Source organism: Calidris pugnax, unplaced genomic scaffold, assembly GCF_001431845.1.
Source record: "Calidris pugnax isolate Ruff unplaced genomic scaffold, ASM143184v1 scaffold172, whole genome shotgun sequence".
Taxonomy (NCBI): domain Eukaryota; kingdom Metazoa; phylum Chordata; class Aves; order Charadriiformes; family Scolopacidae; genus Calidris; species Calidris pugnax.
The window spans coordinates 1,073,962-1,089,546 of record NW_015090897.1 but is presented as its reverse complement, the minus strand read 5'-3'; the positions used below and the strand labels follow the sequence as shown (position 1 = coordinate 1,089,546).

The following is a 15,585-nucleotide window of genomic DNA, read 5'->3' as shown; positions in this document are numbered from 1 at the left end:
GACTCCACCACTGCCCTGGGCAGCCTCTTCCAAGGCTTGACAACCCTTTCCATAAAGAAATTCTTCCTACTATCCATCCTAAACCTTCCTCGGTGCAACTTGAGGCCATTTTCTCTTGTCCCATTGCCTGTTCCTTGGGAGAAGAGACAGACCTTTCCTGGCTACATCCTCCTTTCAGGGAGTTGTAGAGAGTGAGAAGGTCTCCCCTCAGCCTCCTTTTCTCCAGGCTGAACACCCCCAACTCCCTCAGCTGTTCCTCACAAGACTTGTGCTCCAGACCCCTCACCAGCTCCATTGCCCTATGTATTAAAAAAAATGCATTAAAACAATTGTGGTGTGTTCTGATGGTGTGCTACAAGAAGCACTTAGGGTGGGATGTAAACATGAGCAAAGAAGACATCTACCTACATCAGCCAACATCTTCTGGTACCAAACCAACCACCATCCCCCAACCTGCATTGCCGATGCCAAAGCTCTGGGAGCCTTGTCTGGTTGCCAGAAAACAATGACTCACAAAAGCCAAGGACACAGCATGTCCAGACACTGCAGACTACCCGAGTTATTTTCTTTCAATGCCAGCATATTCAAAATTGGTTTATTTTTTATTTGGTCAATCTCAACATGATTTGATAGCCTTGAAATTCACCAGCAAAGAACTAACTCTCTAGAGCAACATTGAACAAGGAATGCAAAAAAAAAAAATAATATCTTAAAAAAAGGTAATTTAAACATAAATTGGGGAAAGATCTCAAGCACAATCCTGCAGTTCCTATGCTGCCTTTTTTTTTATGGCACCTCTAATACGTATATAGGTTGACGTCTTTCCCTTTCCATTTGAATATAATGAGTTCTCTATCTTTTCCATGTGAGTCAACAGCTTCCAGCATGGAACTGTCTTTGCTATATTGAATGGCCAAATTTCTCTCTTCCAGCTTTGGCCAGTCTGTCCCTGTTCCTCCCATGAAGACCCCGTGGCCCCTGTGGGAGAGTCTCCGATGCTGTTGCCGCTCCCCCTGCTGACAATGTCCCATCTGGAAAATGCCTTGCCAGGGCCAGAGGGAACAGGGGCCAGAAGAAACCACTCTGAGGGAGTCCATGGGAGAAGAAACAGAACCAGCAGAGGCAATGATGGGTGTAAAGAGATGGGTCACAGTGACCACAGGGGCAAGAGATTCATAGTCACCAACCCACGTGCCCCAGGGGATCTCTGATTGAAACCTCATCTACCTAATCAGCAAAGTGGGGAGGCTGCAAAAATTGTGATGGTTCTGAAGTTTACCTTATTTCCATTTGCACTTTAAACTATGCACATTTTATATTTGCAAGCCAAAATTGGTTGACAGCTTGGCTATTGCTTCTTTTCTAATAAATCCCATATAAATGATAAGGATTAACAGAATTGCTCTTGCTTATAAAATTAACATCTTCTACTTTGCACTTTGCACACAACACTTTGTTGACTGCTTTTTTCCATAGAATCATGGAGTTGCCTGGGTTGGAAGGGACCTTTCAGATCACTGAGTCCAAATAGCAATATTAGCCATGACTTCAGACTTCACAACAGGCAATATTTTCAGTGAAAGTTGTTGTGCATCATGAGAAGCGGCCAGTTTTAAAAAAGTTTCTTTGAAAATGGTCAAAATATGGTATGCGTATATATATATTTGATCAAAAATATTTTGAAACCCCAAAGCAGCACCTGGTCCAGCCCCTAGAGCAGTCAGCTTGGATCTAGGAGACCCCTGTTCCATGCCCTGCTCGAGAACAGGACAGGACCGAGAAGTAACTTGAACCTGAGGCTTTCCCATTCCAGTTAAATTCCCAGAAATCTTTGTTTTCCTGCCAGCTCTAATCTGTGTGGAAGGAGACGTCGAGAGAGCACATTAACTGTGTATGTTTGCAATGAACAGTTTTATATACGGCAGTAAAACTGTGAGAGTTTTAGCTTAGACATACTTGACACAAACAGTTCAAGTTTTGCAAAACATGGCTTTTGGGAAAGGGAGAAAATACGGAGCTGTGTTGTTTTTACAGCCCATTCCCCAAATTCAGCGTTGAAAAAACCTTTGGTGGGAAAGGCAGAATCTGTCTTTCGCTGTCACAATACTCGGCTACCATCACTGAATTTTGTTTGGAATAATATGGCCTTAATGCCCCCATCTCCTGCAGAATTGCTCAGACTGGTAGTTGATTAGAGCGGGGAGAGGTGCCAGTATTATCTGTGTTAGTGCTCCAGAGGTCATCCTACACTAACAAGCCCGCCCCAGTCAGGGGTGACGGAATCCAGCTGCTGCGCCTTCCCCCGGCCGAGAAAGAATCCACTTAATGCCAGGGACGTGTCTCAAAAGATTAACTATTCTAACTAGTTACTCTCCACCTCTGCAAAAGTGGCCGGCTCATCATTATTGTCCTCTTTTTAGCGGGGGGGCTACGGTATACACCCAACCGTTTACCTCTTTAACCCCGTGAACTGCGAGGCACCGAATACACATTATTTTCGAAGGGATAAAACAAAGTTTTACTCCACTGATTTCTGCTTAAAAGTGAGCTCGGGCACCTCTGCAACAGGAGGCAGCGCTCCACTTCAAAGAAATAACGTATCTGCATTATTTTTTTCATGTAAAAGCATGAAAACACACCACACGCCTCCCGTTGAGCAGCGGTGAGTCCCCACACCATCCATAAGAGACGGCAGGAGCAGGGGGTTCATAGCGCTGCACAACACACTCCGAAAAAGACCCCTGGAAGGAGACTTAGTATTTAAAAATCCTTTAAAAGCTGTAACATCACATAGATTAATTAGCAATGCTCTTTTTTATAATACTCCCCTAGTAGCCTGACATTTTTTCCCCACTACCACTTCCTTATATATTCTTTTTGGGTTTGTTTGGGGTTTTTTTTTTTTTTGCTGTTTTAACAGGATGTAAGTGAAGGCAGCTCTTGCTCCAAGCTGCTGGCTGGGCTCTCAGCATCCCCGGGGCTGGCAGCCCTGCTCCGGGGCTACAGATGGGTTGCGTGGCCAGCAGAGGGTACCCGAGATTTCCAATGGCTCCAACACACCCCAAGGAAAAAGCGCCGAGAGGTCACACTGTACCTATTGTTTTGTTCCATTTCCCACTGACACGGGTCACTACTGGTCCGGTTTTGGTAGGGTGGTGGGGTTTTTTTGGTTCTTGAGTCTTATATCAGACGGCACAGGTCTCCAATTTTCTTCCTTTTGAACAGTCCTGCCTAAAAAAAAAAAAGAAAAGCCATTTAAAACTCATTTTATAATTGAATGTGGGTTAAAAGTGCAGAGATTTTAATGGCATTAGAGTTCTTCAAAAGTTTGGACACCATTTGGACTCAATAAATAACACGCTTTCAGAATGCTGACCAATGGAAAAGAGAGATATTCCAAGCGCTAAAGAAAATTTGTGAAGCCCCTCAGAAGCGAAGCTGAGGATTTTGGAACTGTTTTTCAATAGGCACTCTCATTTGCAAATTCGTGAAAGTCCCGTTTTAGAAATAGGTTCTATTTCTTTTTATCAGTATCTCGATTTTGCTGATAAAGCTGATGCTTAGGATAGGAACCCAGCAGAAATTCCTTGATTTATTGCCTGGTGATAACAGCATTAAAGTGAATGCAAAACCACAGATATGCGTTCCCTTCAGCTTGCTCCTGAAGTGAAATAAGCATATAAAGCACAGTGGAAATGCCACAGGAAGGTTTTTCCAAGGTTTTGGGGTTTTTCCTGTTCATTACATTAAAAAAATCTACATCTTGCCAACAAAGTTTTCCCCAGAACTTACTTCAGCGGCTGGAGATGGAGTGGGATTACGATACCACAAGAACCAAGGAAGTGAAATTTGAGTAAATAAGACGGGATGAGATCTTCAGTGATTCAGTGATTTTAGTGACATAAGGGATCGCACCATCACGTAGTCCCAGTTCTTACATAACAGAAACCATGGAATTTCACCCTGTAATTCCTGTACTCTGTCCAATAAAAATATGGTTGAATTACAGCACAGTATTTAGAAAGGCATCTGGTCTTCATTGTAGAAGTCCGGGTAAAATGTTTGCTCCTAGTACTCAGGTCATTCTAAAATGGGATGGGTATCTAATTTCCTTAGGCTTTTAAAATTTAAAAAATGTTATTATTTTTAAAAATGGCTGCCACGATGGCACCATAACAATATACAACCACCTTCTAACTTAATGCTGCTTACAATGTTTTTTATAGTAAGGCAAAAAACCATGAAACTACTGTTTATTTAGGCATAATCTGAGGTCTCCAGCTCTCATTTTTCCTTTCCAAACATTATTTTTCATTAGAAGACATAAATAATAATTTCTTGCAGGTGTAGGCTGTTGACTGATACAATGTGAAAAATAAAAGGAGGAATCCAAATCAGAAAAAACACTGAAATATATCCTTAAGATTTATAAATGAAAAATAATGATTAAAAATAGATTAATAAAACACTCTAAATTCTGCCTCTGCAGTGCTGGTACTTTGAAGAATCCAGGGAACCAACACTATCAGGCTCTGTACCAGGTCAGACAGTTCTGAGAACAGTATCCAAATTGAAAATAATATTGTGTGATTTCTCTTTCCCCATGTAGTTCCTAGTGATGTTTCTGCAGCCTTTGGCCTAAATTCTCAAGACACTTTCCAGAGTCACTTCTTTCGCAGCTGGCCACGCACGTGTGATCAACAAACAGCATCTAGGAAAACAATCTATCTCAACACTGAGGCTGGGAGAGGACAAGGTGATACGTGAAGAGATCTCACAGCCTTTCTTATCTGCGGCGTCAGGGTGGACGGCTTCATGGCGAGAAGCATATGCTCCCTCTGTGTGCTACAGAGTCATCTTTAAACACTACCAGGGGAGGGAAAAACTTCTCCTTCTGCTTAAACTCCAGTTAAGGATCTCCTGGAGTCACTGTCTTTATCAAGTGCCTCTTGTCTATGGCTACAAAGAACAGGACAATGTACAAGGGGCATCGTCATCAAATTCAGCATTTAACTTCCACTTAGTCAGAGGCACAAGTGAAGAACACAACTTAAATGAGAAAAGACCTGCAGCAACATACACTTAGAATCATAGAATGGTTCAGGTTGGAAGGGACCTTAAAGCCCCCCCAGTGCCACCCCCTGCCCTGGGCAGGGACACCTCCCACCAGCCCAGGTTGCTCCAAGCCCCCTCCAACCTGGCCTTGATCCCCTCCAGGGATGGGGCAGCCACAGCTTCTCTGGGCAACCTGGGCCAGGCTCTCACCACCCTCACACCAAACAAGTTCTTCCCCACAGCTCATCTCAATCTCAATCTCACCTCTTTCAGTGTCAAACCCTTCCCCCTCGTCCTATTGGCTCCACTCTCAGGGATTCCAGGGACAGAGGCTACAGGTCAGTAGCTATAGTATTTGTTTGGATGCTGAAACACATGCTGTCCTCTGGCTCTTCACTGCCTATTTGCTGAGATGGCCTCATCCTCTTGCTCATCATGGTGTGATGGCCAAATGGCCAACCGAGCCTGCAGGGGCACGAGCTGGGATGTGCTGCCACGGATGTCTGCACCCAAGCTTTCCTGTCTACCTTCCAGAGATGGTCTGAAGTTACCACTGAAGTAAAAGAGGTCCAACGTGAGCCTCCTAAGGGAGCACAGGCGTCTCACAGAAGGGTAGTATCACACACCTGCAGAGAGTGAGGGAGGTGACACCTAAACCAGCATCAGATGTTTGGGGGGTTCCAAACAGTACAGGGGCATTCCCTACCCAGAGCAAGGGGGTTGGAACTGGATGATCTTTAAGGTTCCTTCCAACACAAACCATTCTGTGATTCTACGTTTGCTGAACATGAGTCAGAGCCCTTAATCACTTTGTGCTTCAGTTCTCCATCTACAATTACACACAATGAGGACACTCTGTGACGGGAATAACCATGCCAAACAGCGGGAGATCTTCACATCACACAGTAATCAGACCCTTTAAGTCCTTTTTAGTCAGAGCACAGCATGCGAGGAAACAAAATGATGATTTTGGAGGAGATGAGCAGAGGAAACACAGGCAAGGTTTAGCAAAATTGTTGGACCCACTCTCAGAATGAGAAAAGAGAATTGATACATTAATTATTATGAGGCACATCCAAAGTAGTAGTAGGAAAAATCTAGAATGGACAATGTGTCTTTGGGTACAAAAAGTAACATGGTAACATGGGCATGTAAATCGTAGATTAAATATTAATTTCAATATTTAAAATACATTACTAAAAGATGCCTACCCACAAAAAATATATATTGTAAATATCCTAACTAACCACCAAAATGGGATAAAAACTGCAGTTTTTCTGTTACTTATGGATGCTTTTGAGGATTTAGTTAGCTATTTTCATGAGGAACTGCTAGAGAATGCGTCACCATTTTATCAGAAGGAAGAATAGAAGATTGTTTATTTTCTTAAGACCGGTAGGAAAGCAACACATTGAACTGGAAAATAAGACAGCTTGAAATGTTAGCTCAGTAAAAGCCATCAGATATTGTTTATGGATTGCAGTGAGGTTTTGTTAATTTTTTTTTTTAATTGTTCCTGCATTACTTGTGGGCATGTGACCACAGTTTATGCTGTTATGTTGTCAGGCTTCTGATAATGGGAAGTACTGTTTGTTTAGACTGTGTAGCTCTTCACTTTAATTCACCCTGGCTCCAGCGTGACATGTTAAAACTACTATCAATGGAAAATCCAAATTTCCCAGAAGGACTTAAAAGAGCAACCTCAGTGAACTGAAATTATCTCCTCTTAAAGCTAATTACCTCAGTATACTTAAGAAAGTAGTGCTATAGGAAATCTGTTTCTTTAGGCTCTTTTCTATTCCGTTCAATGCCTCAGGTCAATATGAATAATTATTGTTTGCTTTTATTACACTTTTTTTCATTATTCATTTACATGCCTGTGAAAGGACATAAAACTAAAATAATCCAACAAATTAAGAGTAATTTTTTCAGACAGGCATTCATAATTAAAAAACAAACAGAAAATATTTTCACCTCTCAGTTTATTTTATTAAAAAGAAAATACTGTGAGGTTTCCATTTAATAGGAAGCTTTAAAGCATTAATGAGTCTCCCAGGGCAGTTATTGCAAGTAAATATGGAATGCTTCCAAAAATTAAATACGTTCTACCATTTTCTGTTACCTAAGAGCTGGATTTCGGAAAAATACTCATCAAGGGCTGATTGCTGATGAAAACAATACGCAATTCTGCAGCCTAGGTCATCTTCCTTCGAGAGAGTCCACCCAATGCCATCAGAAGGTCTGGCAGGGTGGCAGTTTTCCCCCCAACCCCAAGAAGGGGCTTAGAGTAGATTCTTTCTTTTGACTGCCCCAACCATAATTCTGGCAATCCTTTTAAAGCCCCTCATCCTAAGGATTTTATGACCTTGCAGGAGCTGCCTTTTTCTAAGGGCCAACCTGGGAGACAAATCCAGAGGTTCTCTTACACCGAAAGCTGAGGACTTTAACTGTAATACATGGGCTGGACTACAAGCTACCAAATCCCTGGAAAAAGGTGAGAAAAAAGTAAAGGAGAGTATGAGGGGGAAGATCTCTTAACACAGCTCACTATTATATATCACACTTCCATTTATTTTGCTTTAAATTAGGCACTGGTTTCCCAGAGCTGTTAACGAACCTGGTTCCCTGTTAGGGCTGTTTGATTCAGTGCACACTTTTGTATGGGTTGATGGTTGGACTCAATGATTTGAAAAGTCCCTTCCAGCCGAGACAATTCTATGATTCTATGACTCAGTCCATGGACACACAGCTTCCCCCACGCCCGTTCAGGCTGATGTGTTCATCATCCTTCTCTAAATATATATCATTGAGAAACTGTCAAATGCCTTTTTTCCCACCACCTTGTACTCATTTCATTGTAGCAGTTACATGCAAACTGTTGAGACATGAAAATAAATCAGGAGTTGCACAGAAAAATTCATTTCTTTGAAAAGAATGATCAATAGGTCAGTATTCCCACACTTTTTCTGATCCTGGGTTATCCACACGGAAAATAACCATCACTCTCTGACTGTGCCTATTTACTCCAGGCCAAGAAACAATAACGCAAAACTTTTAAACAAATTTTTAGATGCTATTTTCTTTGCTATTGTCATGGAAATGAAGAAAAACACTGCCACAGCAAACAAAACTTAAATCAAAGCACAGAAAATTTTTCTGCAAGCAACCACAGTCCCTCACATGTCGTCTCTATCCGCTTCTCTGTTACTCACCCCGCTACCATTTGTAAAGTTCTTCGGACAAAGATTAATTTTGGCAAAAAAAAATAGCTAAATGAAATCTCTGAATATCATGATGATTTTGCTAATCCTTCCAGGAACATTATTCCTTATCCTAGACTTTGCTTTCTTCTTTCTACACAAAGCTATTGATTATTTTGTAAGCAGCTCGCCATGCTGGGTATCTCTAGTTTTGTAATACTTTCCTCTTAAAGATCAGCCTAGAAAAACTGCTATAGCATAAAATATCTAGAAGAAAAGGTGTTGGGTTTTTTTCAATCTGTGCTGTTTTTCAGAGGTAGGCTAAAGATCTGCAGCCAGATAGCTGCAGCTCACCCTGAGCTCTTGTTATTTTAGCCCTGACTACACAGGATGTTCTACATTGCCAAAAAGTCTCTTAAGGGAAGAAAAAATCCTCATGAACTCCTGGGTAAAATGTCATCTTGCAAAAAGGAATATCACTGCCAATCGCATAGCAAAATAATCCCCTTATCAATGTCACCTCTGGGTTCTACTCTTGTCTTTTTGCTTCAGGGCTGAGAATGACACATCCTAATATGCTACATTGAGTCTGGTTTTTAGCATCATGATACTGGAGAAATAAGTGATTCCCTGGGTCTTTTATAATGAGGACTCCATAGTTTTTATTACTATGTAACAATGATAACAATGATAATAATTTCCTTTAAATTCTTGTGAATACCCCTGTATTTGATCCCAATAGCATCTACTGATCAACTTAACAGACTTTGAAAGATTTTCTTACCAGGTGGAGAACAGTCACCTTTTTGAACAGGATCAGAAAAGCAACTTACGTGAACAAGAATCAAAACGTCTTGCACCATAAGAAAAGTGTAGAGCACAAGAAAGTACAGAACTTCTTTTGAAAGACTCTGGTCCAGAAATGAGATATGGAGGCTGAACGGCTCCCTGTTTCTTGGGTGGACAAGTCTAAAACCTTGTGTGTAACCAGTGCACATTAATGTGTCCAATATCCTGCCATTCTTTTAGCTAATTTACCCCCATCAGTTAAACACAGTGCTCTCGTAGCAAACCTGCAAAAAAAATCCTGTGGCAAATCCAAATTCCTTCAGCAAAAAAAAAAAAAAAAAAACAACAATACTAGACTAGAGTAACTTATTATGTGAATATAGTTTGATTTTAGCAGCTTAATTTTGTTTAAAAAAAAAATGTGGGTGCACACACAAGCTTACTACACAAACCTATGTAAACAATATAGTATGTGTTCTCACGAGCCACGTAAAGGTAAACTTAGCGTGCAATGTTCTAAAAATGAAGTGGGATATAAGATTGCTAACAGTTACTGGAAATAAGAATCCAATGGAGTTCTGTGGAGTAGATTTGAGGTTAGAGGCTCCAGGAATCAGATATTTGCAGATAGACAGATTCTCAAGAGGACTCCGAAAGCTTAGTCCTTTTTCTTTTTAAAGAGGATCTGGGATATTCCACATAAGTTTTGGATGTTTTGAGACTGCTTTCCCAAGTATTTAGACACCATGGTAGGAAGTGTTTTTAAACCAAAAAAAAGAAAGAGCAAGGAAAGGGAAAATGGGACTTCAAACCTGAAGTAATGCCGAAGCAAGTGATGGCTGGTGACATCCAAAAGTGACAGGGCTGTTGGTTGTCATCAAGCAAGTTGCCTAAATTATAGACAGACCAGGAAACAACTTCATTCAATTCTTTGGGGTTTTTTTTTGTGACTAGTTAAAATGTGATTTATTGCATGTTTTGACATCCTTTTGATTTGCAGCTGGGCTATACCGAGGCTGAAGACCTCAGTAACTTTGGGAAGGACCTTCACAGACAATTCCGTCTGGTCTCATTCGCTAAAGTGCTGGGGTCTTACTTGGAGCTAATGAATCCATGCCTGACTTTGTAATTCCAAAGGTCCTTAGATGGGGGCAAAAAAAAAAATAACAGAGACATTCTGGTGGAATCTCTGGTCAGTCTGGGACTGACCTCTATGAGGAAGGCTGGATTTCTGGTGGGTGGACTTTTGTGTTTGGAGCTGCAGGAGGGGCAGGCTTCCAGAAATGGGAAAGATCTGAGAACAGCTGGAATATGGTTCCACAGCATCCAGAAATGTCTGCGGCATGACCGAAGTGGTGGAGGGGTAATGAGGCAATATTATGCACAGCTATTCCAGCCCTTTTTCTTTTTAAGCCCTCACCTTAACTCCTTGCTGAAGCAGAGCCTGGGGTTCTGTTCTTATTTCAAGTATTTCAAAAAGTAAAATGCAGGATTAGACCTCCACATTACTGTAAAGAAAGCTCTGGAAAACATCTTGCAGTCAACGCACAGGAAACATTTTAAAATATAAACTTGGGTAAGTACTATTTAAAATAACTTTAACTAAAACATTCTGGAGGCTAGATTTGCTAGTACCCGTTCTTTAAAATGTTGTACTGGTGTTCGATATTTAAATTTAAATGAACAGTTGAGCATAACAAACACATTTCTATATGCTTAATTGACATTAAGCATCCTGTCCAACCAATTCAGATTTCTCCTTCTCCAGTCTCATGGAGCAGTCCCAGCATACAGTCATCTGGCTTCTTCCAAGCTTGGAAAAAAACCAGCAGCTTCTTGGTGCCCAGAGGAATGAGGGATGTCCGGCTGGACAATCACCTGTCACCGAGGTCTCCAGTGACCTTTTGCAGTGTGTAACTGTTCTGTCCAACTTCTGGATGATTTTTGCCCTGTTTAAGCCACCCTGTCCCACACTCCCAGGGGAGAGTTTCTAGTCCACACCTGAAGTTCCCATCCTCTACTTTTTCTTTCTCTGGGTTGAACAAAGTCAGGATAAAACCTGTGAATTACATGATCAATCTCGGTTCATTGCCCTTACTTTTCCCCTGAGTTTCACTGGTACCTTTGCCATTTTCTGACTTAATCTGATGATTTAACAATTATTAGCCTTCCTCAGAAGCTATATTGTCAGTCAATTTAACTCATCATCATTCATGAAAGAAGGGACCAATATTTTGTCTGGCTATTCAGTCAGATTTTGAGTTTTCTGCTGAAACAGAGAAGTTTTACTTCTGCCTAGATCCTTCCCCTGTGCTTGTGACAAATTTACTCTCAGTCTTTGACACTGGGATATTAATCTGAAACTATTCAGTTATTTCCAGCATTGATAAAAATCTAATGATTTGCAGAAACATCATTCGTTCTACTACTGAAATAAAACATTTTACACAGTAAGAAAAAAAAAAAAAAAAAAGAAAAAGAAAAAACCAGAACACTGGCCAGCAGAGAAAGGGTTAAATCAAGTACAGTTAGATGGAATAGAAGGTACGTTAGTGAAGCGTGTATATGTTGTAACCTGATGGAAATACAGTTTGGTAGGTGTTACACAAACCTCCCAACAAGCCAGTTGTGTCGCCACAATACACCGCCCAAGTTCTCATTAAAAGATTTGGCCTTGGTCTTTAAGGTCCAGTCCCAAGAGGCTACAGGATGCCAGATGTGGAGTCTAGCCTGCATCTCCTCAGTACTTACAATGATTTCCAGGAAAAGAAAACTGATTTCAGAATTTTCAGCATCTAAAAAAGACGTAGCAGTGAACGCAGAAAAGCAGAGAGGGAGCGCAGAGCACAGCGTTGGGAGAACTTTGCTAAAAAGACAGCTCTACCCCTTGATGACCCTCAGCTCTGCTGGTGGTGTTGTCCAACAGCCAGGCTGGAGTTGCATCTCACCCTACATCCCACCAAACCACCCAACCACACTTTCGGAAATCTCTGGAGGTTTGTGCCACAACACAAGGTTTCATGGAAACGGTTTGGAGGACGCAGCTCAGATGTTACAGACTGTGCACTGCAGACTTTTGGACAAGAACAGTTTCACCCCCCAAGTAAAACTGGTTGAAGACAACATAAAAAAGACCAACCTGGAAAGTGGGGAATGATTTTGATTATGTCCTCCCAGCAGGACCTGCTGTTCCTCCCACTGCAAACTGTGCAAACTTGCATTTCTGACTCATTTTTTCCTTATCACTAGGCCATAAAACTGTGCTTTTGGAACCATCGCAGTAGTTATAATTCCCTGTTAATCCCACACTGTGGTACAACCACCCATGAGTTCATTTCCAGGAGTTGCAGATGCCAAAAGAAGAGCAGGGAAAGAAGGTTACGGTAAAAACATGTATGGACATCCTGCCGTTTAGATTAGGCCTATTAGGAGATTTCAGCAACTCCTCTTGACAGCTTTTCTTCCAGAATTCCTCTGAAGCCACCTTAATAAAAGTTCAGCCCTGTCCTCCTAAAAGCAGTATGGGTCTTCTACCACTTAGCAAAGCTCACTCCCTTTCTCCCACATGTATAAAACTCCCAGGCAGGCTGAGAAGAGGAGGATAGAGGTTGGGTATCTAGATGAATACATTGCTTGGGGAAAAAAAAAGAGAAGAAAACCTGTCTCTTAGGAGGCGGGACATTTCCTTCAGTCCCACTAGTGGTCAGCTGGACCATGTCCTGCTCTCAGAATTTGGCCAAGTACAAATACTTCCTGGAATTTTTGTTATAACCTTAAAGCAAAGATCAACAAAAGGAAACAGGCTGTGATCAGACCTTTTTCGTCCAGAATTAAAGCGCCTTTGTGAGTTTTCAGGAATGTGTCAATGTAAAATTCACTCCCCCTATCTTCAAAGCATGGCCATTTGGCACAAGGTGATGTCCAGAGAATCAGTGGCTGCCCCATCCCTGGAGGGGTTCAAGGCCAGGTTGGAGGGGGCTTGGAGCAACCTGCTCTGGTGGGAGGTGTCCCTGCCCAGGGCAGGGGGTGGGACAGGATGGTCTTCAAGGTCCCTTCCAACCCAAACCATTCTGTGATTCTATGATGGTTCCATGAGCTCTCTGGCTGATTCATCTCCAAGCAACCCCATTAATCGGCTCATTGTCTCCTAACTGACTGAACCAGGACAGATTGTGCCCACGAACCTCACCAAAGAGATGCCATAAGAGACAGGGGATGGTATTTCATCATCTGGAAGCATCAACAGAAGCCTTCTGCATCAGTACCAGAGCTCACAGGCTTCCAGCCAGAGCCACATCCCACCAAAATGCTGGTCTTGAATTCCAACAACTCCATCTCAGCCAATGCTGTGAAGCAGGAGGCGGCAGTTATGGGAATGAACTCCCTCCCTTACCTGCCAGCTGCATCAGAGCACACATTGTACCTGCACCATCTGTGGATACAACCTCACAGTAATATAAAGCGTAAAAGCCATCATATTTTTTTTCTGTCAGGAATCGGGACTCCCCAGTGTCCACTAATCTGTAAAACGCTTTGTTGCTATAAGGTAAGACCAATTGTATGTGCACATATGTCAGCCTTTACAGAGGCTCCTCCCGTCATTGTCAGGCAGATGTTGTTTTGCCAGGTGTTGTGCTTTTGGAGACTTTACAGCTGCAGAAATTCCCTCCAGAGAGGATTTTTAAACTGGAGATGGGCAAACCTCAAAAGGTTTAGAGGGTCAATTAAATAAGCATCTAAAATGCATTCTGGATGCTTACATGAAGCAGCTCAGGCACCCCCAAAATAAGGTTGTAGGCCTTGTAGAGCAGACTCTTTTGCAAGCTTTGGTACAAATAGGACAAAAATATTATTTTTTTTTTTTACCTCCCAACAGCAACCTATTGAACTTGTAGGTTATTTTAAATCATATTTTTGCAAGCTACATAGTTCTGTTTCAGTTTTGCACAAAGCTTCAGGTCGGTTTTATTTCAGCCAAATCATTTGCCTAGTCCCTCATTTAAAACCTTGCGGACATGTTCTGTCCAATTTGAAGTAGATGGAAAATCACCCCTTATTTTGAATAAAAAAGGAAGCTCTGAGCTATGCATCTTATGAAACATGTCTAATGCAAAAACCAGAAACTCTGTATAGAAGTAAGGCTTTAACTTGTCCTTGTATTTCAATAGGAGAAACATGACATTGCTACCAATATAAATGGTTAAAAAGTCACTTTTTCATTCTCTTTTGTAAGACTTTGTGATTTGGGGGACCTCAAGAAAATCCTTCATTTTTCTACTCTAAAACACTAATCTAAACAGAGAAGCAGGTAAGTTTTTGATGGATCATAACTTTCACTTGGCCAATTCGGAAGATTGGATGTTGTTTGCTGCAAAAACGTTTCCTTTTGCTTTTCCACCACAAAACAAAATGAATCCTTCCTCTTTCACATGGTAAACATCTTAGAGTACTTGACAGATTGTATGTGACTTTTCCCAGGCAATAATAAAGGTTTGATACAATGACTGGAATTAAGGGAATAATTTTGCAATGGATAATTCATTAAATAGGTACGGCCTATTTCTTCATCTAAAAATGTCCCTCCAGAGGAAACAAAAAGAGGTGATGGAATTTGCTATCAAGGTTAATAGAAAATTCTTTTCAAGTCAACGGAATGACTCAAAATAATTCTTTTCACTTATTAGTTGTTTACGATTCTGTGTTGGTAACATCTGACACGATTGCATCATAGTCAATCATTCAAAAGCTTTTAAAATAAGTCCAGCATTGTTTCTGTGATTTTTCTTTTCCTGTAAATAAAGAAGATTTTGTCTGCAAGAAGAGATATTTCTCAAAAGTATATGGGAATTTCACACAAAAAAGTTTCTAATTGCCAGAATTGCTTATTGTGATATGCTAGAAAATATTTGCAGAATATTTTTTGTTGAATGGAAGCAATTCAGCTGGAACCATAATAGAGAACCATAATTGGCTTCATTGGAATGAATAATAATACAATGATTTCTACCAGAGGTGAAAAGTCATTAGAAGAAAACAATCTGGAAACAATACAAATGTGCAAACAGGAATTGCACAATTCTATGTGCTTTTGGCTATGTTTATACCTTTTCAGTAGCTCCTAAGCAGACATTGTAAGACACTCTTGATTTTACTACACAATTTTTCAAAGATCTCAACGCCGAGACACCTTCATCAATCTTTTTTACCATATTATCCGTATATAGATGACCAAGAACTCTGTAGACACTGCTCATCTGACAGATATACTGCATTATCTATTTGACCATTCAGTACTTTAGTACTGAAAGAAATATGAAATATAGAATTATTTAGGTTGGAAAAGACCTTTAAGATCATCAAGTCCAACCATCAACCTCACACTGACAAGGCCACCGCTAACCTATGTCCCTCAGCACCACGTCTGCCCAGTTTTTAAACCCCTCCAGGGATGCCAACTCCACTACTGCCCTGGGCAGCCTCTTCCAAGGCTTGACAGCCCTTTGGGTGAAGAAATTTTTCCAAATATCCATCCTAAACCTCC

General features: G+C 41.2%; 1 long non-coding RNA gene across 12 annotated transcripts in view; it reads right to left on the bottom strand.

Annotated features, from left to right (window-relative positions):
- Positions 1 to 15,585, bottom strand: part of LOC106891699 — an 89,425-nt gene that overhangs the window by 42,860 nt on the left and 30,980 nt on the right. For all 12 annotated transcript variants that reach the window (XR_001412749.1, XR_001412759.1, XR_001412754.1 and 9 more), the window contains exon 2: positions 3,095 to 3,231. This is a non-coding gene — a long non-coding RNA (uncharacterized LOC106891699). The remainder of the gene's footprint in view (positions 1 to 3,094; positions 3,232 to 15,585) is intronic.